The sequence below is a fragment of the Myotis davidii genome, unplaced genomic scaffold (assembly GCF_000327345.1).
Source record: "Myotis davidii unplaced genomic scaffold, ASM32734v1 scaffold684, whole genome shotgun sequence".
Classification (NCBI taxonomy): Eukaryota; Metazoa; Chordata; class Mammalia; order Chiroptera; family Vespertilionidae; genus Myotis; species Myotis davidii.
The window spans coordinates 2,521,956-2,536,968 of NW_006295564.1; positions in this window are offsets into that span (position 1 = coordinate 2,521,956).

A 15,013-nucleotide genomic window follows, 5' to 3' on the forward strand; every position below is an offset into this window, starting at 1 on the left:
GCATACCCAACTGGGGATCGAACCTGCAACCTGGGTATATGCCCTGACTAGGAATCGAACCTGCAACCCTTCAGTGCACAGGAGGACACACCAAACAACTGAGCCACACCGACCTGGGCCAAAATGTGTATATTTTGATGGAGGCCATTGAAAACTCAGGATTGGACCCTTGGTTTTGAAGATTAGAAACACTATTTTCGCCAATTCAAAGTTGACCTTTTTAGGAATTGATTCCCAGTAACTCTATTCAGCAGAGACTAAATGTCCTCCTCCTGACCAAGTTATTATTTTATCCCAGAGAATAAAGCTGGCAACTGACGCGCCCTGGTGGGATGCACAAGGTACCTCCCCCTGATGGAAAGGCACCCCCAGGAGATCAAATTAAAGATCAGGAGGTTTAGTGAATATTGAATTAGGTCCAAGGGAATTGAGTGTTCTTAAGGGACATCCGAGCAGGCTGTGGAGGGTGAACGGAGTCACCTTTCTTTCCTCCACAGACACTGTCCTCTAGATAGCTGATTTGGGCAACTCACCTCAAAGCTTTGGGAGACTTTTACCACGTTTTTGTTTCACTTAACTGCCTTTTTGCACAACTTCAGGGGATCACTTCTCTTCCCCTTAATGCCATTAATGGCACAGTTTGGAGTTGAGAAGACCTGGGTTGGAATCCCAGCAGTGGCACTCGCTGTATGATAATGAACAACTTTTATCCCCCTTTGTACCTCAACACCATCATAGCCAGAGCCTCCTCATCAGCTTGTCACGAGGATTAATGGAACAGCAAGTGCCAACTTTCTGGCGGTGTGCTTGACACATAGTAGTAGCTGCTCAACAAGTGGTCGCTATCATCACTTATAGTACGGAGCTTTGATTCTCCTTGCTGAGATCTGAGGACATCTCAAGAACAACAACCATAGATTTATAAAATTTCTCTAAAGGCTTGTAACCTCTTTAAAATCTTAATCTTATGTTACTAATACCATGGTGGTTAATGTTATACTGATTATATTTTTTATCCTGCATTTCAGAGAATGACATTTCATGCCCTCATCCCTGAATGTGAGGGTGTATCCAATTTGAGGCTTGCAGCCATCCATGAACTGTATGAAATTTAGTAATGCCTGCTGGGCTTTCAGAGGTCAAATACCTGAGATCTGAGATCTTGTGTGGAATAAAGTAGACTCTATTAGGGATTGGCAAGCTCCCTACAATTAATAACAAAAAAGCAGGTCCTTTGCGGGATCCCTTAGAATTTTTCTCATTTGGAATTGTAGCTGGTCTATTGTGCTTGTTTCACACACACACACACACACACACACACACACACAGGGCAAACTCATTAACGTTTTTGGCACCTACAGTGTTGAGATATTTCCCAAAAGTTTAAGCAGGCTTTGATTTCTTTCTCCATTTTGGGAGCTTCAGACTTCTCAAAACCCTTCATTACGGCAATTGATGCATGTGATACCAGATTGAATGTGATTATCAGAACTTTGGGAACATAACGCATACTGCTTTGCTGAATTTCTGAGAAATTATTACCAAAGGAAAGAATTTGATTTCTGTCCAGAAGGAGTATCTGATTTGTTTGGACTTTGGATAAACTCGAGCCATACATGTTTGGCCAAGAGTTTCATTTGCGGGCTGATCCTCAAGCTCTGAGTAAGAAAGCTTTGACAGCATCCGGGTTCTCACGTGATCATTAAACATGTTTCTGGACAGATAAATACTCAGGCCAAACAAATAATAATGCTTCTCATCAAGAGGGAAGGGGTCATGGGTACTGAGCAACTCCTGGGCCATCATGAAGTGCTAGTTACTCCGTGATATTTTGCTTGGATATAAGTACTGAGCATGTGAAGAGGGAGAGGGGCAGGGGCATTGTTAGTTTGGGGGGCAGGCGGCCTCCTTTCTAATCACCCATTTCCTGGTCCCTCCAATGACTGTACCAGACAGAGGAGCACTCATCCCTGTCAGAATATTTCCAATGTTTGCTCTCTTGTCTCTCCAGGGCTCTTTCCTTTGTGATTTTCTTTTTCTGTTTTTCTGATTATATGGAAAGATCATCAGATTAGTTGCTAACTCTAATTTCTTTCTTTAACCCCTTGTGGCTTCTCATTGCCTCTGCCTATCCAAGGACAGCTGCTCACCTTTCCCTTAGCTAGGGGGTGGCCTGCTCAGGGTATTGGGGTATTCTCAGCGGGCAGGGACAGCTTCCAGGACTAGGTGGGAGCAGGTGAAGAATGGCAGGGAAGAGGAGGGGACCCTGGAAGCAAAGATAGGTTCTTGGTGACTGCCGTGCATCCCAAATCCACAAAGCTAGAACATTCTACCCACTTACTTAACAAATCTTTGGCTAGTAGCTGTCAAGGACAATTTACCTGTAGATAAATCAATAAATATACACTGACAAAAGTTTAGTGCTAGGACACTAATAGGGTACAGTAAGAGAGAATACTGGGGGTGACGACAGAGAGGGTACCCTTTTCAGACAAAGGGGTCGAGGACGGCCTCTCTGGGTGAGGTCTAAAGGATGAAGAGGAGCCAGCCCTCTGATGGTGAAGGAGACGCGCAGGTAGAGGAAATAGCATTGGCAAGGCCTGGAGGGGAGAGATTGCTCAGGAGACTCAAGGAACTGAGAGGAAGCCAGTGTGGCCGGAAGATTGTTGGAAGGAAGGCCGGTGAGGTTGTAGGGTTGGGGCTGGGTAAGTGCAGTGGAAAGCCATGGAGTGGTTTTGAAGTGAGTGTGTGTGTGTGTGTGTGTGTGTGTGTGTGTCACCATGTGGAGAGACCCCAGAGGAGGTTCCTCACCAGAATTGGTAGCTATGGCCGTGTGATTCCTATTCTAGCCTCTGTGGAAACTTCAGGCATGTGCTTGTCCGTTGGCATGAGACGAGATGACTAAAGAAGAATTGTCTAGGACATTTCTCCTAGTTCCAGGACCCTGACCTGATCTGATGTCTCAGGTTGGGTAGTCCCTCCTGAGATTCAACTTCTAGTCTCTCACTGCAGGGCTTTGCCTACTAATGTCCTTGACTGGTGCATTTCAGTCACTGGCGGAGTCTTGCTCCTTTCACTCCCCTCCTTCTTCCTTTCTTGCCCTCCTCCGCCTCTCCTTCCCCATCCCTCCTCCCCACTCCCTTCATCCCTGTTTCCTCTCACTTCTCTCTCTGCCTTTCTCATTAGGCGTCAGTTACTTGCCAAACCACAGCTCTGATGTTTCTGTTTTCCCAAACAAATATCTTGGCTGGTCATTTTTCTCCGTGGTTCTCTCTTCTCGTTCCGTGCTAGTCCTTTCTCAGGTCCCCTCACCTCTCCTGGGTGACACAGTTTCAAAAAAAGGTCAACAGGAAAAACCGCTCCTGCGCCAGCCCTGTAAGAAGACAACGTGAAGGAATGAACCCGGGGTGACGTCACTCTGTGGCCCTCAGTACAGGGGAAGGCAGTTCTTGAAAACCAGCTGGAACAGAAGGTATCGCTGTGCAGCCTCCTCTCTGTGGCTCACGGCGCCCTCTGAGTCAGGATAATGAGAGAACATTCTTAAAACATGACTTAACCACGCTCAGTCCTCAAACAGATTCCTGGATGTGTGTTGAATACGCTCGACCAGCAAGCCGGAGCACAGACGTGCGCGGCGGGCTTGTTAGCACACTTCTCAGAGTGCTGCCTTCTGAGCCGGTTAGTTTGTATTCAAATACGTCTAAAAAATTATTTAAAAAAACAAGAAAAGAAAAAGGAAGCCAGTCGGCCTGCATGGCAAACACACCATGGGGGCTCTCACGGCTGCTTTTTCATCGTTTTCTATTGTGGTGACTGGGCCTTTGTCTTGGGGTGTTCGGGGGGTCCTTGACACCATCACACATTAGCAGGAAGAAGTTATGGAAATTTCTTGTGCGACAGAAAAAAGAAACAGGCTATTGTCCATTTCCAAAATAAAGCAGAGGTGGAGAGTCATCACACGAGTGCAGTCTGTCCTTTATTTCTCCTATACCTGGAGGGGGGTTTGTGTGTGTGTGTGTGTGTGTGTGTGTGTGTGTGTGTGTGTGTGAGTTTAACACAGGCGGCTTATCTGAGTGGATTTTAAGAAATTAATTTAACTGAAAAATGATTAAATTACAAAGAGGAAAAAGCATTTGCTTGGCATCATATGGGGTCGGAGGCCATTGCTAATGCAATATTTCATCAATTGACTCATTGCTATTCTTTCATTGATGTGATTTAGTTTCTCAAATAGCTCTTATCGTGGCAGGCTTGCATTGGATACATTATACAGATGCCTTGTAATCATTTCAGCGTGTTTACTTAAAAATTTTAAAAGCAATTAAGCAATCTAAATATATTCATGTGAGTGTGTGTGAGCGTGTGTGTGTGTGTGTGTGTGTGCGTGTGTGTGTCTGTGCGCGGGCGCACATCCACAGAGAGATTTTTATAAATGTTCAGACAGGGTTCTGAGTGAACACTAGGGCAAGTGTTAAGTTTATACACTGTAGTGCCCTTCATGCATTTCAAAGAGCTTCATGCAGACTAATGTTAAGCTTTCTTCACACCCTTTGAATATGCCATTATCTCCTCTAATACACTGAAGAAACCCGAGGACAAAGCCTCCCTGTGTCCCTTACCCAAGGCCACACAACTGTGGCTGGGACCTTGAGCTCTCCGAGTGACAGGCACTTACTTGAAGGAGATCACAAGTGGGGAAAGCGGTGGAGGGTCAGTTTGTTAAAAAGTATAATAACCTATGATCGTGGGGGTGGGGTTTTGATATGCTCTGCTTTTATTTTGTTACAAACTAGAGCGAACAAGTCAGAATGATAGGTCTTTCTCCTAGAAACCTACGGAGGTCTGGGGTGAAACAGGAACGCAGGACCATGGGAAAGGGCAGAGCAACGTTTTGGCAGCGTATACATAGGTGTGCACACATGGGTGGCAGTACCTTCATGCCCTGGCCTGACCCGCACCTCTTCCCCTTGGCCTTTGTTTCAGAATGTTGTGTCCAGAGTTTGGAAATGCAGACACCATTTGGTGTAGAAGTTTGGAACCAAGCACCAGGCTGACAGACTCTCTCCTGGTGCCGCCTGTGAGGGAGGGAGGTGCAGTCGTGTAGTCATTCATCAAACGTTTAGCCAGCAGTTAAATGTCAAGTGCTGTGCTAGCTCCTGTGGACTTGGAGGAGTCAGACGTGGTCTTTGTGCTTGTGGGGGAGGAAGGAAAGTTAAACAAGGCCATGGAGTAAGTCCTAAACAGAGGTGGGTGTGGGCCTGGGAGAGGGTGAGGGAGAGATGAACAGAGAGAAAAGGGAGGTTCTCACGGTGAGGAATGACGTGCCTCTAAGTATTGCTTGAGGCCCTACTCTGTGTTGCCTGCTGTCAGTTCCCTTCAGACAGAAGCCTGTCTCACAGTGCCAGACACAGGCTAGCCTCAGGCTGGGTGACGCTGGCTGTTGGCTCTCCCAGCCTTCCCGGCTCTGCCCTTTTCCTCCCTCCCACCCACACGTTTCTTTCCCTCCCTGTCTGGAGGGGGCGCCTACAGGTCTTATCAAGTTCTGCATAGGGCAGTCACACAATATTTTTTGAGTCGAACTGGTCGGAAAAGTATTCACATTGAGGCATAAAGGACTACTAAGGGGTACACCAGGCAGCATGTGCATCTGAGAGGCCTCAAAGCCTCAAGCAAAAACTTCAGCCAGGCCCGGCCGGTGTGTCCCAGGAGGTCAGGGTTCAACTCCTGGTCAGGGCACATGCCCAAGGTGGGGGCATCATTGATGTTTCTATCTCTCTCTCCCTCTCTGAAATCAATAAAAATATATTTTAAAAAAATAAAATAAAAGCTTCAGCCAGCCCTAACCGGTTTGGCTCAGTGGATAGAGCGTTGGCCGGCGGACTGAAGGGTCCCAGGTTCGATTCCGGACAAGGGCATGTACCTTGGTTGCGGGCACCTCCCCAGTAGGGGGTGTGCAGGAGGCAGCTGGTTGATGTTTCTCATCAGTGTTTCTAACTCTCTATTCCTCTCCCCTCCTCTCTGTAGAAAATCAATAAAATATATATTTTTTTAAAAAAAGCTTCAGCCAGCTAGGAAAGAGCGTTTTCTTGGTGAGCCTCTGGACAGCTGCCTGCTCGCTCTGCCCATAAAGCTGGCCCTGCTTCCAAACATTCCGTCTTGCCTGTTTTCCCTCCCAGCCCTCTATTGTGACTGGACGATAAGGCCGGGTAGGGGCCTGATAACGGCTAATCTGGGTCCTTGGCTGGAAATCCCACAGCCTGCAGAAGCAACTGCGTCGAAGCATTTGAGATACCAGTGCTGAGAAACAGATTTGGGCGAGTGGGACATTTAGATGTTATCCTCTCTAAATACACCCCCTAATTTGTTCATTCTTGGCCCTTTGTACATGTCCTGCTTCAGGGCAGAACTGGCGGAAGTGAGTGTATGCATGGGGACAACATGGTAAGCAGGTAGGGGTCTAGGCTGTGGTATTTTTTAAAGTCCCCCAGCTGATCTAATGTAAGGTCTGGGCTCGGAATGCAGACACATCCCCTTCATTTTATAGGTGAAGTAGCCGAGTGAAGTGACTCCCTGAGGTCCCACAGCCCGTGAGAGGCAGAGTGGGGCCTGGAACCTGGGATTCTTCCCCTCCCCCCACTCCCCCTCTTCATAGACAGAGAAACATTTCAATAATATCCCCTGTGGGTCTTTTTTCTGTTTAATTCCAGAATTACTCTCATTTTGAATTGAGATACAACCTCGATTAGACGTAAACTTCAAGAAAAGACTCTAAACCCTTATTTCCCAGGAAATCTTCAGATCAGTGAATACCTTTGAAGGGATTCTGATGTGGGACATGGCCCTAAACGCCTCCCATTTTAGGTCCCATTGGGATCTGAAACTGTACTGAATATAGAGTTTCATTGGGAAGAATGGGGAGGAACCTCCAAGAAGCAAACACCTGAGTCTGATCAACCTTGTCTTCACTGACTCACAGTGGAAACCAGAGGGGCTCATTATCAGGGGCCTCACACACCTGTAAGTGCATGTAAGCAAGGTGGGCTGGTGGGCTGGTGGGCTGGGGGCTGGGGGCTGGGGGCTGGCTACAGGGAGGAGAGCCACCATTGCCCGGCTCCCGCCCGTCCCTCTGCCGTGGCACAACCATGCAGGAGCTAGGCCTTCTGAATGCTCAGGAAGACAGAAATGCAGGTTTGTGTTTGTTCCTGTTTTTTGTTTTTTTAATGAAATATCCTGATCTGTGAATGTGGGCAACGAATAAAGTTTTTAGCAAAACACTGTAAGGGTCAAATAAAGCTAACTCCTGAGCTCGGTTCCAGCTGTAAGACTCTCCATGCTCAATCTTGACTGTCACTAGTTTACAAAACGTTGGTCTCAATCCATCCTGCTTCCCCTTGCCCTCGACCCTGGAAGAGGGAAAAGTAGTGCCTCCGTTTCCTTTTATATTTTGTTCATTTCCTCACTGTTCTTTTGGAGTTGGCACCTCTGCTACGTCATAAATTTTCCTAATGAAATTGAAAGGAAAGGTCCTTACGGCTCATAAGATCGAGTATAACTTATTTTTCACTTCCTTTGGAACATATAATGAGTCCGGCTATTACTAGCATTGCCGTGGGACGGACTAGTTCTGCTCTGCTCTGCTGTAGAAGGAAAAATGCTTTCATTCACTGTGAAATGAAATGGAAGTTTCCACTGTAGGAGTGGGGCCACCTCTCCTGAGCCAGGGAAATGATAAAATAAAGATCCGAATTATTCTTCCATTCTTCATTTCAAGAAGAAAATACTCTGGATGAGGACACAACATGGCATTGAGAGTCCTTGATCTCAACTAAGCGAAGGTGTTAACAATAACAGGTGCAGCTTTTTAGCTGACAATATAAGAGCTGATGCTAAATTCCCCTTTAATCTAAAGTTTTCATACGGCAAAAATAAGTGTAAGTTACTTGTGAAGCCTCGTAGAGATTAGGCAAAATATGTGTATTTGGTTATTCTCTTTACACATAACCCTGAATTTCACACAGTTGGTTTTTTTTTTACATGTAAAATTACAATATGTATCTGTGAGCATTGGTCTCAGGTGTATTTCTGGGAACAGTTCCACTGTCCTCAGGTAACCAGATGTGGGTAACAGTTTCTGACAAGAGCTGAAGGGAACAGGATTAAACACGAATTAGAGCGATTATATTTTCTTTATCTAAAAACTTCAAGTCTTCGGAAAGCTGCTTGGGGTTTCTATTTTGAGCACACTGCCCACATAGCTCAACGACGGGATTTTTGCATAATTTTGCTCTTCCTCTTTTTATCTGTTTGGGTGTATTTATTATTTCATATGTGATGATGCAAAGCTCATTAAAAGGCCCATTTATATCCCTGTTATCTGCATGGGGATCTAGCTGTCTTTCTCTGACTGTTTATAGAAACCTCACTGTCATATTCAGATTGGCTGGCAACAGGCCCTTTCTAACACACTATACATTCCATTCCCCTCTGTGGCTATATTTATGGGAGTCTGTGTGGCTTTCTCAAGACTAATAAAGACGGTGGAAAAGGATGGGTCCTGGATTTATCCACCCATGGAATTTCAGCACTTTCAGAGGCAAGGTTTATCTTATGTTCTTTTTCTTCCCCAATTTAATGAAAACAACAACAACAACAAGCGTCAGTCCTGAGTGACAGTTGGCAGATCTGCATTATTCAACTGCAGGGCCTCCCGAGTTTCTGATGCTTGGGGAGGGACAAGTAATTACCCCCTGTCGGTGGCTATTTTCTAGCAGGCTAAGCCCAATGTTTATCGTAAACTAGCTGCCATTAACAGCAAGCCTTATGTTCCCACACCATACATTTGACTTGCACTGTATTTCTTTGTCTACCTTCATGGTTTATTATATCCTTGGAAATAGTTCATTTTAAAAGAAGATAACGGAAAAGTGAAAATGGAACAAAATCCACATTCATGCTTGGAAAAAGATACGTTCGGCACACATGTTTTTCATACACCCAGGCAGCCCGATGGCCACTTCCTGGGTATTGGCAGCTTGCGTGGAACGATTAGATGCAGTTGCTATTAGTGTATCATTTGTGAAATGGTCCAGAAAATAACCTAAAGAATAAAGTTTAGCCCAACCAGCGTAGCTCAGTGGTTGAGTATTGACCTAGGAATGAGGAGGTCATGGTTCGATTCCCAGTCAGGGCATATGCCCTGGTTGCGGGCTCAATCCCCAGTGTGGGGTGTGCAGGATTTTAAAAAATATATTAAAAAAAAAGAATAAAGTTTAACCAGACCACATAAGCCCAGGGCAGTGGTTCTCAAACTTTTTTGTCTCAGGACACCCAAATTTTATACTCTTAAAATTTGTTTTATTTTTAAAATATATTTTTATTGATTTTCAGAGAGGAAATGAGAGGTAGAGAGAGATAGAAACATCAATGATGAGAGAGAATCATTGATCGGCTGCCTCCTGCACGTCCCCTACTGTGGATCAAGCCCACAACCCAGGCATGAGACTCCATTGGTTAGGCTTATATGCATTCATACAAGTCCTTTGGTGAAAGTGGCAGTTTCTTAAACTGCAATGATGAATCTGAAACCCTAACAGTGGACCTTTTTTCTTTTTAAACTAACAGATTTTACTTTTTACAACTATTTTAGGTTTACAAAAAATTGAGCAGTTTGCACAGAGAATTCCATATATCCTTTCCCCAATATAAAAATTTTTCATTTATGTGGCACAATTGTTAAAAATCAGTGAGCCAGTATTGATACATTAACTAAAGTACATGGTTTACATTAGGGTTCACTCTTTTTTTTAAAAAATGTATTTTTATTTACAGCAGCTTTATTCATAATTTCCCAAAACTGGAAGCAACCCAAGATGTCTTTCAAAAGGTAAATAGATAACACATTCACCAGTGGAATAGTATTCAGTCATAAAAAGAAATGAACTGTCAACCCATGAAAAGACATGAAGGAACGTTAAATGCATAGTGCTTGGTGAAAGAAGCCAGTCTGAAAAGAATATATACTGTATGATTTCTGATTCATAGCGGAGAATTACAATTCATAGTTATTTCCCAGGAATCATTTGTTAAAAAGATATTTTTATTGATTTCAGAGTGGAAGGGAGAGGGAGAGAGAGAAATAGAAACATCAATGATGAGAGAGAATCATCCACCCGCTGCTTCCTGCATGCCCCCTGTTGGGGATTGAGCCCGAAACCCAAGCATGTGGCCTTGACCTGAATCAAACCCAGGACCCTTCAGTCCACAGGCCAATGCCCTATCCACTGAGCCAAACCAGCTAGGGCTAGGGTTCACTCTTTTGTGATGTATAATTCTATGGGTTTTGACAAGTGCATATCATGTTTCCACCATAACTGCATCATACAGAATCATTTCACAGCCTCGAAAACCTTTGTGTCCCACCTGTTCATTCTTCTCTTCCCCTGAACCAGTCTTTTTACTGTCTCTATAGATTTGCCTTTTACAGAATATCTTATGGTTGGAATCATACAGTATATATTCTTTTCAGACTGGCTTCTTTCACCAAGCACTATGCATTTAACGTTCCTTTGTGTCTTTTCATGGGTTGACAGTTCATTTCTTTTTATGACTGAATACTATTCCACTGGTGAATGTGTTATCTATTTACCTTTTGAAAGACATCTTGGGTTGTTTCCAGTTTGGGGAAATTATGTATAAAGCTGCTGTAAACATTTGTGTGCAGGTTTTTGTTTTGACACAGGTTTTCAGCTCATTTGGGTAAACACCAAGGAGTGTGATTGCTGAATCCTCTGGTATGAATGTGCTTAGCTTTGTAAGAAACTGCAAGGATGTCTTCCAAAGTGGCTGTATCACTTTACATTCCCACCAGCAATGAATGAGCCTTCCTACCATTCCGCAGCCCCACCAGCATTTGATGTTATCGGGTTCTTGTTTGGTTGGTTATTTTTATTTTAACCGTTCTAATTGGTATATACTGGTATCTCATTTTTGTTTGAATTTCCTAAACGACAGTTGATGTTGAGCATCTTTTCATATGCTTGTTTGCTGTGTGTCTTCTTTGGTGAAGTGTCTGCTGAGATCTTTAGACCATATTTGAATTGGATTGTTTATTATGGTTGAGTTTTAAGAGTTTTTTTTGTTTGTTTTGAATACCAGTCCTTTATCAGATCTGTGTTTTGTTAATATTTTTCTCCCAGCCTGTGGCAGCTACTGGATATATAAGAAATCATTAGAAAATAAAGTCATTTGTCCTATAACATCTTAAACCCTATTGACTGTCTATAATGAGTTCATCAGGCCCGTAATTAATGTAATTTCATTATAACATTGATGAGGAAAAATAAATCAGTTCCCCACAGGGGCCACCATGGAGTTGGAGTGTTCTCCCCATGTCCATGTGGATTTTCTCCAGGTACTAGTTTCCTTCCACATCTCAAGGATGAGCTAGGTCCGTGGTCGGCAAACTGCGGCCCCTTGAGTGTGGCTCTTCCACAAAATACCACGTGCGGGCACGCACATACAGTGCAATTGAAACTTTGTGGCCACGCTCAAGGGGCCCAAGAGCTCGCGAGCCGCAGTTTGCCAACCACTGCGCTAGGTTAAACAGGCTTGTCTACATTGTACCAGTTTGAGTGACTGTGTGTAGGGGGGTGTGAGTGCAGCCTTTGATGGGAGGGCTGTCCAGGGTGGGTACCGCCTTGTACCCTGAGCTGCCAGGATAGGCTCTGGCCGCCTGCCACCCTGAACTAAAATAAGCGGGTTGGAAAATCATTCTCTCACTTGTTTTTATTAGTCTTTCTTAAATGTATGTATAGCTCACATTTATTTCAATGTTTAATATTAGAAGTGTTTTGGGGTCTTTGCTTAGATGTTTTTGTGGCCAAAAATGTATGTAGGACCTTAATTCTTCTTTGTATCAATTAGCCTGTGGTCAAATTGGTTTCCTTATAGGTTGTTTCACTTAAAGTCGCCATTTCCAAGAACCTATTATCAGTCCGCCAGCATGGCTCAGTGGTTGAGTGTTGACCTATGACCCAGGAAGTCACAGTTCGATTCTTGGTCAGGGCACATGCCCAACTGGTGGGCTCGATCCCTAGTAGGGGGAGTGCAGGAGAAAGCGAATCAATGATTCTCATCATTTATGTTTCTCTCTCTCCCTTCCTCTCTATAATCAATAAAAATTTATTTAAAGAACCTATCTCGATGTTAAGAGAGGACTTACTGTCGTAGTTGTCCTCAGGCTTCATTTTCCTGGGACAAAGGAGAGGCCAACCAGACAGTCTCGAAGGCTTTAAGGAGCTGTGGCTGCTCCTACCAGGAGTAGAAGCGTCAGACACTTGCACGGCACCAGGAAGCCTTGTTACCTGGCCACTTCCTTCCCCAGCCTTGGGCAAGGCCAGATCACCTGCCCAGCTCCTAACGGCCAGGTTGTTCTGGGAAACCTGGATATTTCTAGTTCCCTGGGCTTTGGTGCCCAGGTTGCATGCCTAGTTCCTGCGCCTTCCCACCCAGTTTTTGGATGGATTCTCTCACACACTTGGCTAAGGTTTTCCAACTCTTTGGGTTCAACGCTCCTGCTGCTCCCCTGATTTGATGCCTCTTCCCAATAAGAGCCCCATGCCCTCCTCTATCCAGGGATTGGATTGTGGGGCGCTGCTACAGTGTTTGGACAGGTTCAAGCCTTGAACTGAGGAGAGGGCACAGTCCCCTCATTGCTATGTGCAAGTCCCAGATTGGAGGGCAGAGCCTTCCCAGCACAATTATAGCCAACAGCTGTAGTTGTAAGCGTGAACCTAGGGTCCGAACACGTGGCCCCACGTGCCTGAGTGACAGAGTTCAGTCAGGTGCATGTAGTTGAGTAGGATTGAAACCCACGAGAATGTTGTAAACATCTTGATCACGCCCCTACTTTGCCTCATGGCATAAAGACGTGACTTGTGGGTGCTGGTGCTGTCTCTCTCCATCGGAGAAGGCAGTGTCCCACCAAGACCCAGCTTTCATTCTCTTGACTGTCTTTTCTTAATCATTTCATCGCCCCCACTCGGGTTCACCCTTGGCCGTGCTGGCGCGGCACATTGGATCACCTGCTTGGACTTGGATTGGACTTGTCCCACTGAGTTCCCTGCTATTCCCTCTCTCCCTTGGGCCTTCCCTGCCGCCTCCTTGTCCCCGGGCAGGATGTCCTCACTCCATAGTAGAGGCACAAACTCTAGGAAGAGGCCATGCCTTTGTTCCAGTGATGCCACTGCTCCAAAATTTGTGTAACTCTTCTCTTAGAGCCTGTATCACAGCATTTTTAACATCTCCAGGGACTGTATTTCAGGGATTGACTTTTGTTTCAAATGGCCAGACATCATTCAGGGTCATGCACAATAATGAAGACTGTGATCCAACATGACACCACTATTTGTGTTGCTAAAGCACGAGGATTGATTTTCTTTTGTAATTTGTAATCTGGGCTCCAAAAGAAATTCCATTAGACTACAGGCATGAGAGCGAGGGCTGTGTTGTTTTTTTTTCTGCTCTTCACTATATGCCCAGCTTGGAAAATGGTAGGTGCTTAATAAATATTTGTTGAAGGACTGAGTAGGAGGACTTCTGAGACTGTCTGGAGCAGGGCCTCAGCATTTGAACACACAGGCGACCTCTCAAGGTGACCGCCATGAGAGGACCCCACTGGCTCAGTGCAGAAACCCGGACATGCGTGTTCCTCTCCCTTCTGGCTTTATCCTCATGTGGGAATATGACGAGTTGCAAGCCCAGAGGGTTCGTAACAATTAAGTGAGGAATGTAAACCTTGGGATCATCCACATGTTGAAGCCATGTGTGCAGATGCTGTTCCCCCGGGAACCGCGGAAGCGGCTGATGGTCAGTACGGTCTAAGTCTTTCCATTATAAATCATTATTACCAGAAATGCTACAGAGATGTTTTCAAGCACAGCTCAGTGCTTTAGATAGACTTGCTTTTCTCTTCATGTGGTAGAGTCACATCTGGACATTAGTTAGATATATTTCATCTAAAAATAGCTTTCATCCAATTTACTGTCACTTGAGGAGAGATTTTTTTTTTTTAAGGCAGAATCCACTTATAATTCTCTGCAGTCTTTCATGGCGCATTGCCATTTAATATAAAAAAATAAAGATATCAGTGTGTGTGTAGGGAGATGCAATGAAGTAATTATTTTTATAGACGGAAAAAAAGAAGACCGCTGCCTTGTCGTTCCCCTTTTCTTCTTTTTTTAAGTTATCACTGGTCTTCCTGGTTATGTTGTTAAGCCCTAACCTCAGCATCGGTGTGAACTCCAGGTTTTTCTTAGTAATTACTTCGGGGCTACAGTATGAATTTGAGGGTTTTTGTCTGTCTCCCTTCAGACTGTCTTCTTTTCACTGTCATCGATTGTGTCTTCTCATCAATCTACCACTTGGGGTTTTGAAAGGAGTATGTGCGAAAGGAGTCCAGAATAAGAGATGAAGGGGAAAAACAGAAGCAGGGTGAAGGCACCGGGCTCGGGGACCCTCTGGAGCAGCTGGCACATGTACAGGCGGAAACTGGAATGAAATCTGACGCGAGAGGAATTGGCGTGCCGCTCCCGAGGCGCTGACGTTCATCTAAGCAAATCGCAGTTGGCTCTGGAAGGGACTGGCTGTGAATAAGGAAGCACTTACAAGACAATCCCCATCTCACATTCCTCAAGGGCCTTGGTAGTTCTGGGGTGTCCCCCCAGGATACCGGCACTTTTTAACAGCTGATAGCTCAAATTTGAAAAATGAGATGTATTTCAATAAACACTGCCTTTAGTGTGTGTATACTTTTTGGGGGATACCCTATATTTATCTTCGGGGACAGGAGTTGGACCTTTCTTGCTTTGTCTCCCTAAGGAGAACTCTGGTTTTTGCCCTTTTTCTCTGAAGACACATCCCTCCCCTTGATCTCCCTTCTCCCCTCCCCCTCCTCCCCTCTCCCCTCCCTCTGACCCCAGTTTACCAAGAAGGTCGTTGTTATCAATGTGATGGA